The sequence below is a fragment of the Bison bison genome, unplaced genomic scaffold, assembly GCF_000754665.1.
Source record: "Bison bison bison isolate TAMUID 2011002044 unplaced genomic scaffold, Bison_UMD1.0 scf7180017864068, whole genome shotgun sequence".
NCBI lineage: Eukaryota > Metazoa > Chordata > Mammalia > Artiodactyla > Bovidae > Bison > Bison bison.
In genome coordinates, this window is record NW_011494640.1 from 4,790,509 (window position 1) to 4,804,912 (window position 14,404).

Consider the following 14,404-nt stretch of genomic DNA (forward strand, 5'->3'; position numbering starts at 1 on the left):
TCTGCTGTCCTGTCCCTACTTTTCCTACCCAGTCACTGCCTCCCACCATTGCCTTTTGCAAACTGGCCCAGGGGCCTCGTGCCCCTGCCAGTGGACTTCCCTGGACCTCTGTGAGCCAGGAGCCTGCCAGGAGCAGGGAGCAGCCGTCGGGGAGGCTCTGGGGCAGGCTGGCAGGCCTCCAGCACTCCAGGAAGCCCCCTCTTCACAGTGAGTTCTCAGCCCCCTGGGGGCGAGAGCTCCAGCTGGACCAGCATCGGGGTGGGGAGCATGGGTGCCCTTTCTGAGCCTGGAGGCTCCCGGGCTTCGGGCTTTGGAGGGGGACCTCCCTGCGTGAGTGCTAAGTCATGTGTGCTAAGTCGCTTCAGTCATGTGTGACTCTTTGCAACTCAATGGACTGTAGCCCACCAGGCTCCTCTGTCCATGGGGTTCTCCTGGCAAGAATATTGGAGAGGGTTGCCAAGCCCTTCTCCAGGGGGTCTTCCTGTCCCAGGGATCCAACCTGCGTCTCTTGAGTCTCCTGCATTGGCAGGTGGGTTCTTTACCACTACTGCCACCTGGAAAGCCCACGCACCCTTTCCTAAATTCCCTTCCCATGGGCTCCTCCTGTTTCCCATTCAGGACAAAAGCAAGGAAAGGCTGGACCAGCCAGAAACGGGGGCATCCATGTTTATACTGTTCTGTCTGCCCAGCCGAGCCAGACAGCTCCAGCTGGGGCAGCCAGAAGGTGGTGGCATGTCCCCACCAGGAAGGTGAGTGCTGGACCACTGACGGAGCAGGGAGGGGTGACCCCCGAGAGCCCAGACACAGAGTGCAGTCTCCCTGCCCCATTCGGAGGGCACAGTGCGGTGTGGTCAGCGTCCAGAACTATGCTTTCTTTTGGCCCCTGTACACTTCTCAGTCTTGACAACCGCCTTCCTGTTGGACAAGAGCTCTTGCTGTGAAGACAGACCCCCTGATCAGTGCCTATTCTCCAGGATTCATGGACCAGGGAGGCTGAGATCTCTGCCTGCTAATGGCCTCAAGTTTGCTAATAGTTATGAAGTGAATGTAGTACCATGAAACTGTAACTCTAAGCTCTGAATTTTAATACCAAGGCCAAGTGGGGAGATGGGAGTTTGAGGAACCCTCCACAAGCCCCTTCCGGAGTAGTTACCCCCTTCCCCTCTTGATCCATCTGCTCCAGGAGTAGGTCCTACCCCCAAGTAGAGTTTCTGCTGAGCCCTGGTCCAGGCACTGGCCAAACAGCCAGGAAAGAAACTGCTCCTCAGGCTCTAGCTTCCCAGGCTGTTTGTATCCTTGTAGGCATGGCGTGGCAGGACACCAGGGGTGCCATCCAGACAGGATGGAGGGACTGGCTCTTCGCGGAGTCCAGCAGGACACTTTGGGCCTGGGTCTGCTGGGGGTGTGGGTGGCAGGCCAGGGAGATGACTGGGGAGCGGGGAGTGGTAGCCTCTCCTTGAATTTCCCCTACCCCACGATGTCTTTCCAGTGGATGGGCTGCCTCGTTGCTGCAGCCTGTTGGCCACCTGGTGGGGGAGGAATCATGGCACCGACCCCACATTCAGAACAAGATTCTGCCCTGTGCACTGTGCCTGGGCCCAGGCCATGTTCAGCTTCCACACACACTCCTTCACCTGACCCCTGACCCCCAAGTTCCTCCTGTCCTTTCTCTCTCTCACACCACACACACACACACACACACACACACACACACAGCAGTTCTCCAAATCAGATATGGGGACCTCTTTGTTCACTTCAGACCACTCACTGGTCTGTAATGGGTCCCTCCCTCTTGTGAATGAGTTCAGTGGACACATTTAGCCCCTGTCATTGCCCAAGACCAACAGAAAACTTTACTTTGGGGGTCCCAGGGCCACATGGCCACCTGCTCAGGTGTCCAAGAAGATACCCCTACGCATGTCTATGGAGCCAGTGGTCTGAGGCCCAGACTGCTGCAGCCCTGGGGGCAGGCAGCCAAGAGGATACAGTCTTCTTGGGGCAGCAGAACTGGACTGCTTCTATGAACACCACTTCAGACCACCCCCACTCTTTTTGGATTGGAAATTTCTCTGGGAAACGTCTGATTCCCATCATTTCCAGGCTCCAAATCACCCCACTCCCGAGGACCCTCCTTTCTCTCCTTGACCTGTGACACCTCCCAGCTCCCCCCAGGTCCCAGCATTTCAGACAGGACCAACCAAAGACAGAGATTGAAATGTCCAGCCAAGTAAGGAAACCAATGACTCAGTTCCTTGGAACCATTGGAAAGGAGCCCTGGCCCTAGAAACCCCTAGCCCTCTTTTCCCCAGGGCAAGGGTAAGCAATGGGTTCTGGGAGACTCTGCCCAGTCCCAGGGTGGAGGGGGTGGAGGGGGCCGCCCATGTTTGCCCACTCCCCATAGCTCTCTATCTTGGAAGCTTGTTCTCTAGGGGAGTCCTCATTCATGATGCTTCCCACCCCAAGGTGGGAGGTGGGAACCATTTCAAAGCTGACTTTCCTCCTCTAGTGTTTGTTCGTTTGTATTCAGTCACTCAGTCATGTCTGATTCTTTGCGACCCCGTGGACTGTAGCCCACAAGCCTCCTGTGTCATGGGATTTTCCAGGCAAGAATACTGGAGTGAATTGCCATTCCCTACTCCGGGGTTATCTTCCCAACCCAGGAATCAAACCCAGGTCTCCCGCATTGGCAGATGGATTCTTTATCACTGAGCCACCAGGAAAGCCACAGAGGGTGGCTGTGAGCCAGGTCCAAGCCCTGCTCTTTGTCCTCTGCTTGGAGTTCCTGGAGAGTTTCTCATTGTCCAGAGATGGCAGAATTCAGACGAAAGAGGATCAGGAAGCTTCATTCACTCTCCTGATTCCAGTGTCCCCAGCACCAGTCAAGCTGCCCTAATTTTTCTTTCAAGTGAGATTCTATCTGTAAAGAGCAAATATTTCTCAAAGCCATATAAAAAGTATTTGTTAAAACCTTTTAATTTTTTTCTGGCCACAGAGAAATGACAAAAGATCAGAGTATGCAAGGCTGGCTCAACCATTTTTCAGTCATCTGGTTACAGAAAGAGACCCTTGATTGTACTTCTTACACATTTTAGGAACAAATGACATAACATCTTCTTTTGTAAAGAAAATCAATTCCGTATGAAGCCCTTGGAAGCCCAAGCTCTCCTCACTCCTCAGTAAATTTTCTCTATGCTTTTTTTTTTTTTGGCCACATCACGGCATATGAGATCTTAATTCCCTGACTAGGAATCAAACCCAGGCCCCCTGTAATGGAAGCAGAGGGTCGTAACCACCGGACAGCCAGGGAATTCCCAATCTTCTCTATTCTATTCGGTAATTTCAACAGCATCTGTGCTGCATAGTTTACAGATTTTGAGAAATTGGCATTAACTTTCTCCTAGATGGACTTCCCTAGTAGCTCAGGCGGTAAAGCGTCTGCCTGCAGTGTGGGAGACCCAGGTTTGATCCCTGCGTCAGGAAGATCCCCTGGAGAAGGAAATGGCACCCCACTCCAGTACTTTTGCCTGGAAAATCCCATGGACGGAGGAGCTGGGTACGCTACCATTCATGGGGTCGCAAAGAGTCGGACACGACTGAGCAACTTCACTTTCACTTTTCTCCTAGATGAGACTTTGTCACATGACGTTTTTTGAATGACACAGGCAAATTTATTTTCTTAAAGTTATATTCTAGCTTATGTATTACTCCACAGAATTAAAAATCTAATACGGTTCTTTTGTGTGAGATATAGCATAATAAACTAAATGTTTCACTTTCATAAGCAGTACATTTTTCATTTCTCATATATTATTCTCCATAGAATTCATTCTTTAGTTGTTTTATTGAGTTTGGGACTCTTCAAGAAACTTTTGGGTTAATGACTCTCCAAATGCAAACTGTAAGAATATTTTCTTTTTTGTTTATTTCCAGTTTTATACTTGCCACACAGCACTGTATAAGTTTAAGGTGTAGAGAATAATTATTTGACTGATATTCATCATGAAATGATTTTCACAATAAGTTCGGTGAACATCCATCATCTTGTATGGATACAAAATTAAAGAAAGGGAAAAAATATTTTTCCTTACAATGAAAACTCTTAGGATTTATTGCAAGAATATTTTCAAATTCTTCTCCAATTGCATCTTGAGGTGGTGGGGAGCTCTGGGGTTTCACCCTGGCCCACGGGTGACCATGAATATGTGTTAAGGAGGGTGATGCTCTTGTGTGTCAGGGTCACTGGCTCAGGCCGAGTTTGCTGGTACCCTGACTCCACTCCCTCTCAAGTCTCGAATGACCTGCTGTCTTGTCTCCTGCTCAGGACTCTGGGTAAGGAAGGCTTGGGAAGCCAGGACTGTAGCCTTGAGGAGGCAGAGGCAGTCTTGAACCAGCTAGGAGGTAATGGCGCTGTGGCCAATCTGTGCATGGTTCAGGGGTGTGCCTGTTTGAGAGTGTGTAGCTGTGTAAGTGTGTATGTGTATTTTTCTGACTTTAGGTCTCCTTACACATTTGTTTGACTTGTCTGATTGAGATTTGTTGTAATTTGACACGTATCTATGTCTTCAGGTGTGAGTGAGTCTGTGTGTGTGTGTGCGGGAACAGAGGAACGTGTGGGTGTCCTTGGGTATGTGTATGTGGGAGTGTTTGTGCCTCAGTGTGTGTATCTTTGGATGAGTTTGTGTGTGAGTGTGTGTGTTTCCAGGTTAGGGCATGTCTCTGGGTGTGTATTTGTGTGTGTGGACATGTCCATACACCAGTGTGCCTCTGGGTGTGTGTACCTCTTAGGGTGGATGTGTATAATTCCGGTTGTGAGCCTGTGAAGGTCTGAGGAAAGATGGTTGCACACCGCACGAATAATTTGGACTCTGGGACAGACTAACTGGGCAAAGCCTCCTCTATAGCAAGGTGGTCTGTTACCTCTTTGAGGGTCAGTTAAGAAGGAAAGACTTCCTGATGGAGAAAATAACGAACAGACGTGTGGAATCCTGCCGACTTTTGCTGCCTGGGCCTCTCATCCAGACAGGAGGCTGAGCTGGGCTGGGGGTGGCCGCTGGGTCCAGGACCACACACTCTAGTTTCTGAGACCTGGCTGCTTCATGTAACCTGAAGCCCTTGTCTGATACGTTCCAGACGTTCCCGTGTGCTGGCAGCAAGCATGGCCCGAGGTAACACAGCTCCTTTGTCTGACTGTGGCTCTGGGAGCCTCTTCTTGGAAATGTGGTCACTGTGGTGTTGAAACTGGGGTGCCTGCCAGCCGGGTTTGAGGGAGAGAGGGAAATACCCACCCCACCCCCAGGTGTTTGCCGTGAGGCCCAGCGACTCTGCAGTGAAGGGGCCTGTGTGTGCTCGTGTGTCCAGGCTGGAGGGTTGTTGTTGCTCAGTCGCTCAGTCATGTACATCTCTTTGCGACCTCATGGACTGCAGCATACCAGGCTTCCCTGTCCTTCACTGTCTCAGAGTTTGCTCAAATTCACGTCCATTGAGTTGGTGATGCCGTCCAACCATCTCGTCCCCTGTCTTCTCCTTCTCCTCCTGCCCTCAGTCTTTCCCAGCGTCAGGGTCTTTTTCAATGCATCTCAAGAGCCAAAGAGGATCAGAGTGTCCTGGGCACAGTCAGTGGAAACAAGGACCCTGGGCCAAAACCTAGCAGGACAGTGTCCTTCCCTGGGGAGTGGAGTTGGGGAGAGGTCCCGTCAGACTGCTGAGAGGCCAGTCCCCAAAACTCCCTCCCTGTCCGGCTGTGGTGCCTCCTCCACTTGAAGCTCAGTGTCCCACGAGCCCCCAAAGCCCTGGGCCACCAGAACAGTCAGCCACCTGAACCCCCAGGGTGCAAACTAGCGTCTCCAGAGGGGAAGCTGCCTCTTGCCCAAGAAATAATTCGGACCCCTGAGGATGGGTGTAGGGACCGGGGACCAGGGTCAGTCTAAGCATCTTGTTCACCCGCTGGATTTTCCCACTGCTTCCAGCCATGTCTACCTTCCCTGAAATGAAAAGCTCAGAGTGGAGGCTGCTTTGAGTGGAGATTTACGCTGTTTAGAGTCGTTGGTCAGCTCACATTTGATCTCCAGACTTACCTGCCTGAGGTCCTGGGACAGAAAAAGCCAACAGAGCAAGGGGATTGGGAGTGTGCCTGGGGACCCATAAGAGTTTAATTCGAGTACATTCCGTTGCCATTGCCAAGAGAGGGAGAGGGTCAGAGAGGTCCTGGCCCTCATTGCAAACTGAGGTTTTGTGATTGTAGAACCAGAGCTGGGTTAGAAACCACCAAGTTCTGTCATGGGTGGGGGGATGAAATCAGTCTTTGGTGTTAAGGGTGCAAAGGAGAAGCAGCAGGGCACAGAGGGGGTCCCACAAACAGGGTGACTTTGGTGGCCAGTACCCCATGCAGGCAATTGAGGGCTCCCCTGGTGGCTCAGACAATAAAAAGTCCACCTGCAATGTGGGAAACCTGGGTTCAGTCCCGGGTTGGGAAGACCCCCTGGAGGAGGGCATGGCAACAAACCCCAATATTCTTGCCGGGAGAATCCCCATGGAGAGAGGAGCCTGGCGGGTCACAATCCATGGGGTCCCAAAGAGTCAGACACAACTGAGGGACTAAACACAGCACACAGCCCCATGGAGGCAATCAAGTTATTAGCTCCAGAAGGGAGCCTTTACAAGATGGGCCAGGAAAGCACATGACCCCCCGTGGCAATTTGGACAGCTGAGGTGGTTGGGGGTGAGAAGGGCTGACCAGAGTCTGGCCCAGCATCTCTGGGGTGGCAGGATGCTGTATGGTGGGTTAGCTGTGACCTCAGAAACCTAAGTCAGGTTCTTCTGAGGCCAAGCCGGGGTAGGGCAGGGCTGACCCCCGTCCCTGCCTGCTTCCTGCAGGCTTTTATGCCCCAGTATGTTATAGCCTGGCATCACCCCTCCTCCTGCTGCCATAGCCGCCCCTACTTAGGCAGCCTTTGCTCTGCCAAAGGGATGCCCAGTGCTGTCCCCTGGAGGCTGGTTTGGAGCATGGGTTATGTACTAGGCACAGGGACAGCTGCTCCTGAATGAGGTGGTCAGTGCCCGGCGACCTGGAAAAGAAGGACCTTGTGGGAAAAGATGCTCTGAATCCACTGAGTCCAGCCATCCCCTTCCATTGACGGCTTGGAGAGCCGTGAGGGGCCCTAGAGTAGACACAGGGGAGCTTGTTTACCCTCTGTGGACTGATCCCAAGGAGGGGCAGCCACCAGGTGACACAGGCCAGTCCCCCAAAACTGACTGTAGGGGGGGCTTCCTGAAGCACTGGCGGGCCCACCAGACTCCCTGAGCCCAGGAGATAGCCAACTCATGAAGCTCCAAGTGACCCAGGTGCCCACTGGCAGGGGCATACGGCTCCTGGGATGGTTTGCAGGATGGCTCACAGGTAGGGAGATGGAAGGAGGAGGAGACTGGGTAGGAAAGTTGTGTGGACAGAGGAGCAGTCTGTTCAGGTGGCTGGAGGTCAGAGAAGGGCCAGAAGCAGGGTTCAGGGCAAAGGAGGAATGAAGGGCAGAGACGGACCAGGAGGCCAGGGAGAGGGCAGGGGCAGGGGGGCTGGCAGGGCGGGGAAGCAGGGTACTCCCAGGGGACCAGTGGAGGCGGCCTTGCAGGCTCCATACTAATGGGGGCGAGGGGGGCGGTGCTGCTGCTGGTAAGAGATGGGACCCTGGCTGGGAGGGTGGGTAAGTAGGAGGAGGGTCAGGCTGAGGCCAAGAGTAGGGGCCTACAGAAGGTAGGGATGGGGGGAGCAGGTAAGGGGAAAGAGGGAGGGGAAGGAAACAGACTGGGGGGCAGCAGAGTAACAGTAAGTCTGCTTTTTCTTCCTTGCTGCCAATGAACAAGGTGAGAGTTGGACCCTGGGGTTCTGTTTGCTTCTGTCTCCTCGGACATTAGTGAAAGTGAAAGTTGCTCAGTCTGACTCTTTGTGACCCCATGGACTGTGTAGTCCGTGGAATTCTCCAGGCCAGGATACTGGAATGGGTAGCTATTCCCTTCTCCAGGGGATCTTCCCAACCTAGGGCTCAAACCCAGGTCTCCCTCACTGCAGGCAGATTCTTTACCATCTGAGCCATTAGGGAAGCCCAAGAAGACTTCTCCAGAGGATCTTCCCGATCCAGGAATCAAACCAGGGTCTCCTGCATTGCAGGCAGATTCTTTACCAACTGAGCTGACAATAGAATCAGATAATCCTAGAGAGAGAGCTTGCGCAAGCTGTTGCACAGCTGTGCCCAGAGTAGAGATGAGGAAGCCGAGACCTTAAAGGAGGCTGTCAGAGGGAATGCTTGTGCTTTTTCTGCAGGAGGCTGGGAAATGATGGGAACAGGGACTCAATTGGGTGAGAAGTCCTGGCCCGGGATGGAGGGTAGAGCTAAGCAGGAAATCCAGACAGCAGAAGCATCTGGGCTAGATGAGTGCCTGGGGAACAACCCCCCACCCACCCCCACCCCTGTGGAGGTGGTCCGTGTAATTAACACCTTCTTGATTTCAGAACTTTGAGGATGTTGTTTAGTCCAAGGCCTCTGTGCTTTCATCTTATCAATATTCACACCCATGTTCTTTGCATTTAGAAGAGGTGTAGACCCATTATTTTAATGAACACTGAAAACTTTTCCTTCCATAATAGCTTCCCCTTCATATAACACTGTGTGAGTTATGTAACAGAGGTTAATGTTCTTTCACAGAAATCTCTTTAAAAATCATATCACACCTACATTAAGGCTTCTGGTCACCTTAGATTATAGAACAAGTACCCATCCAATTTGCGAGTCATTTTCTTCCTTCAATACCAACACGTAGGGAATGAAGTTTTGTTCTTGGACATCCTCGAACATTTTTCTGTGCCCTAGGGACACTCCTTATAAACAGTAGTGACAGCTTGACGGAGCAGGTTCCCTGAGGTGACAGGTGAGGTGGGCTGGAGCTGGGAGGTGAATTTCTCTAAGCTGCGGAAACACTTTGTGGTAATTGGCTGGGTGCAGACTGTGCTGGTTTGAGGATAAGGAGCCTGAGGTTCACGCTTGAGAAGCCAGATTTTGTCTGTGACGTTGGAGGCAGAGGTGTCTGTGGGTGGTGGGGATCCTGGTGAGGGCTGAGGGAGATGTGGGAGAGGCTGGGGTGGGTCTAATCTCGCACGCAGGAAGGGGTGCTGGTGCGCCAAGACCACTGTTTTGAGTGGCTCCCTTTGACCCTTGGCGTGTTTCCCGCTGTCCCAGTGGCCTGGGGGTGGAGTGGCTCAGGGGTGGGGACCGATCCAGGCTGGGGCGGCACTGGGCGGTGGAGTAGAGGGCGGACTAGAAGGGGAGGGGAGCTTTCAGGGGCTGAGAGGCTGCCACGTGTGCCTGTGGGGAATGGGGGAGGGGCAGGAGGTGAGAGGAGGTCACACAGTGAGAGCAGTACATGGAAATTAAAAGGCGGTTAGAGTCCCAGTGACCGTGGGGCCTCTGCAGTCAGGCAGGCGTGGTTTGCGTTGCACCTCAGCTTCTTAATAACTGGGTCATCTTGGGCAAGGTGTTTAACCTCTCACGTCTCTGTTTCTACACGTGAAGTGGAGGTGCGCAAGGGCCCTCCCTTAGAGGTTTGTGAAGATATGCCCTGAGGTGGTGCTGGTGTGTGCTGAGTGCCCCCGACTGGCAGCTGGGAATCTGGTCTTGACCTTGCTGTACCTTACTTTCCTCATCTGTAAATGAGGCTAACGATAGTAGACGCCTCACAGTTTGTTTGGAGGAATGAACAGATTTTATTTATAAGCGTGTAGGCCACAGTCTTGAGACGTGCCCTGTGAATGGCGGAGGGTGCTGTCTTAGCCTTCCTGAGGTCTCCTCGAGGGGTGGGGTGTCCAGGGATGGAGGTGGAGCCAAGACTGGGGAGTGGCTGAGAAGACACGTGAGGACAGTAAGGAGCAGATGTGGGCGGCGGGCAGCACAGCTGGGGGGCAAGAGGGTCCAGGGGTCAAAGGGCTTTTGCATGAAAATAGGGGGTTGGCTTCACCCTTACAGGGATCTGTCAGGCCCTTGGTATTGGAGAAGCTTTTTCATCCTCCAACCCAGGATAAAAAAATTTTTTTAATTAAAATTAATTCAAAGATTTCCAGGAAGGAAATGAACATTGTTTACTGCAACGGCAGAGGGCTGAAGATGGGCTCATTATTAAGGTGTTGCGAGACAATTCATGGCAACAAAAGGACCTACCATTATATCTCCATTAACAATTTTCATTTTCATGCAGCAAAGATAAAAATATGTGTCTGTGAGAGAGGGCTGGGAAGGAATGAAGTGAGGAGAAGACACTCACAAAGAGAAGTAGGACAGGCATTTAATAACTAAAGTGGGAGATTGTTACACTCCCAATGGACACATGGGTTAAAGAAGGAGTGCACTTTACTCAGCAGGAAAGTGAAAAAAGGAAAGCCTCACGAAGAGAAAAGTATTCCAAAATGATCCACTATTTCCCCAAGTCCTCAAGAAACGTACAGTGTAACTGGGAGCAGGTGTCAACGAGCCTGGGAGGCCGGAGGTGAGAAGCTCCCAGGGACCGGGCAGGAGGAGGGGCTGCGGCCTTGTTAGCCAAGCCCCAGTAGGAAAGACCAGGAAGCTCCCTCCATGGTCCAGCCCAGGACACCGTCCCCCTAGAAGGCCAGACTGCCCAGGGCCTTGAAGCATCTGGACAAGAAAGCTAGGGGTGGTAACTTGGAGGTATTTACGTTCAGACTCCCTGGAAGTGCTGGCCCCACTTGCATAACTCGCTGGCCAGGATCATGACAGGAGCCGAAAGGAGAGCCCAGACCCAGATATCTGAGCATCCAGAACTTTCTGCCTTCACCTCACGCTGTACTTCCAGAGACAGCCGGAAGGGGCGTGTGGGAGGGGAGGGTCGAATTCTAAAGCTTTGTTGCCCGCCCCCACCATATTGTGCCTGCTGTGAAGCGCCATGACCTTGATTCTGTTAGCTGCCCCGAGTGCTGAGTTTCCGGGTGGCTGGACACTGTTGGTCTCTGCAGGTGCTATTAGGGTTCAGCTGTCTTTGCCAGACGACTAGGGTGCCTGTTGCAAGCAGTCCTCAGGGACTCGGTTCAGGCCTCCGAAAAGGGCCTTGTCTGCGCTGCAGTGGACTGAGTCAGGCAGGCTAAAGGCACAGATCGAGTTTGGGGACAGATGTGTAGCTGGGCCTGGAGGTGTGGTATTGAGGGTGTCTCCCTGCCTGCCCACCCTCAGTTTCTCCTGCCTTCACGTCTCCGTTGAGCCTGCCTGTTATTTCTGGGAAACCTTCCATCAGGAAGGGTTCATTCTCCTTGTTGCTATTTTTCCTTTTTTTCTAAGCAACCCTTGAGGCAGACATAACATCCAGGAGGTCTCAGCAAGTACCAGATACTTGCTGGGGCTCTGACCTCTGCTGTCATGTCAACTCCTAAAAACAGTGTTCTGAAGCAAGTCCTACTGTCTGTCTTGACCATCACTGCCTGGTGAGGCATTTGTTGATTGAATATCTGATCCCTAATTTAGGCAGCCAGCCGAGTTTGCCAAGTGGTTATCTTGTTCAGTCACTAAATTGTGTCCAACTGTTTGCAAGCCCGTGAACTGAAGCATGCCAGGCTCCACTGTCCTCTACTATTTCCCTGAGTTTGCTCAAACTCATGTCCATTGAGTTGGTGATGCGCATGGGCCAGGCTCCTCTGTCCATGGGATTTCCCAGGCAAGAATACTGGAGTGGGTTGCCATTTCTTTTCCGAAGGGATCTTCCCAACCCAGGGATCAAACCTCCTGAAACTCCTGCATTGCAGGCGGATTCTTTACCATCTGAGCCACCAGGGAAGCAAAGTGGCTTATATGGGGAGTGGCTACTGAGCCTGGCTGGCCTGAGGCTTTAGGAATTAGGCTGCCTCTGATGCCAGTGGCCCTTCTATCAGACCCCCAACCATCCCTTTCCCTTCCCGATTCCTTCTTGTTACTGTTGTTTCCCTCACTGCACCCTGACCCTGTCACCTGAGAGGGTCTGTGCTGTGTCCGGTCCCTGAACTGCCCCAGCCTGCAGTAACTGGTCCTGAGTTGGCTGGGAGTGAGAAGAAAAGCTCTGGACTATGTCAGACCGTTCTGTTTTATTGGACAGCTTCCTGTATGACGTTTGAGTCAGTGTATATGTTCCTTGGGGCCCCTTAAACTCCCCTGCCCCTGCTGCTGTCTGGCCAGCCCTCCGATTATGCAGAGAAACCCCTGGATCCCCCAGAATGCCAAGCTCCTCTCCGCCTCGAATCTGCACTAAGACTGTTCTCTGTACCTCCAGTATCTTCCTCCCCAACCTTGTCCTTGCCCCTGTTCCCAGAGCAACCCCCTCTGGGCAGTGTTGAGAGGCATCCTCTGACCCAGCACTCACAGCCTGCAATGCCCCCCACCCCCACCCCGTGGACCACTCCTCACCTGGAGGGGATGCTCCACGAGCACAGGAAAGGCTCTGATGCTAAAGGAAAGAATAAAGCAGCGTTGGGAGAGGGTGTGGTGATTCCCCAGTGCTGTGAGCTGCTCTATGGCAAACAGAATGGCTTGTTCCTTGATCTAGGAGTGACTTCCAAGCTCGGAGGCTGCCCAGGAACATGCTGAGAGTGAAGGTTCTAGCTCCACTGCCCTCCTGCTCTGGGCTCCCCAGCAGGCAGGTCAACAGGGACCCACCCGAACTCCCAAGGCCTCTGATTTGTTCCAGGTGGTGAAAGGTGGGGCAGGACCAGAGGGGCTGGTTCTGGGACTTTTAGCAAAACCTTCTAAGAAAAAGTCTTCAGAGTTTTGACTTTGACTCCCCAGGGCAGTGGCTGCGGTGAGGGAAGGAGAGGAGCTGGGTAGAGAGGCTGGAGCCATGGGTCAGCCCTGGACAAATCTCTGCCTGGTCCATCCCTAACAAGCCAGCACACTCTGAATCTCTCTGGACCACACGTTCTCCTGCCAGGGCTCAACCATCACTCCCTTGATGAGGATCGTTAGCAAAACTCTTCAAGAAAGGAGGTGGAAGATAACTTGTTTGTGTTAAACGGGAGGAAATAAGGACACACGGATGCATACATGCTGGTGCAGAGAATCTGAAAGAAGCTGCAATCAGGGGTCCCCCCAGGGGAGATGAGTACTGGATTGGGGGACAATGGTGGGGCACAGACATTTTACTCTGTTTACATATGTATTTGAATCACATGTATGCATTCAGAATTTAAAATAAAAAGCCACAGCAATAAGACACAGAGATACTCATTAAAAAAAAAAAAAAAAGCCAGAACAGGAGATGGGTGAGGCTCCCTTTGAGGAGGATCTGTGTGGTGAGTCACTCTCTGCAGGGTCCCCAAGGCTGACCCCTTCTCAGGGCTCCCATGCCCCATGTCCTGGACACCTGCCTGTCTTCTCCTTACTGCTTTCCCCCAAGACTCCTGGCCTCCTGCTGCTGCACTCAGAGGGGCCTCACCTCTGCTTAGATGGGGCCAGGGACCTGGGGTGGGCTCGCTTGTGGAAGGCCTGTCTTATGCCCTGCCAGCCAGCGTGGGGTACCATGGCCCAATGCAATGAATGAACTTGGTTCTACCCATCACACAAGCACCGCTATGATGGGATCGGGGACAGTGAGAGCTTAAAGGGCTGTCATGGTTCTGTCAAGCTCTTCCCTGAATGATGGGGGGGCCCGGGCTGGGGAGGGCCAGGTGATTCACCCACAGTCACACACAAGCTGTTGATTACTTGGAGACCACATATGTGGGAATGAATCACCAAGGCCCACTTTGGAGAGTTTCTATTCCTGGAGGCGTCTGAAAGCGACGGCCTGCCAGGCCTGTAACATCGACCTGTGCCTTGGTCTTTAATGGGATTCCTAGTTCCTCCTGGGCAGAAGGGGAATCTGCCAGGCTCCTTTCAGCCCAGACTTCCCTGCAGCTCTGGAATCTGCAGAGGTTCCCTGCTGGGAGCATCCTGGGGCCCAATGGTGAATATCAGCTCTTGCTACACTGGAGAGACCTCTGCTCCCAGGGCTCCTGAGAGCCGTATCACCCCAGGCTGACCCCAATCCCTGTGGAAGCTGGGCCCAGAGAAGCCAGGGCTGGGGAGCAGCCTGGCAGCCGTGCCCTGTCCCTTGAAGACACGCAGGCAGGGGCTAAGGTGTCCCCCTAGGCTGTCCTTCCTAGCCCCCAAGTCCTAAACATGAAGGCTTCCAACACCACCCTCCTTTCTGTGGGCAGCAGTTCTGAATCCTAAACCCCAGATGTGCTGGAAGCCACGAGGGCCCTTTTTCAGAAGCTTGCTGCTCCTGGCGTGACACCAGGCTCTGAACCTCTGCTGTGGGTGATGTGTCCTCTTTCAAAGGTTCCTCGCGCCCCGGCTCAGGCAGTGGCTCTTGACTTGTTTTCTTTTGTTGGAAGCTGAGCGAGTATGCA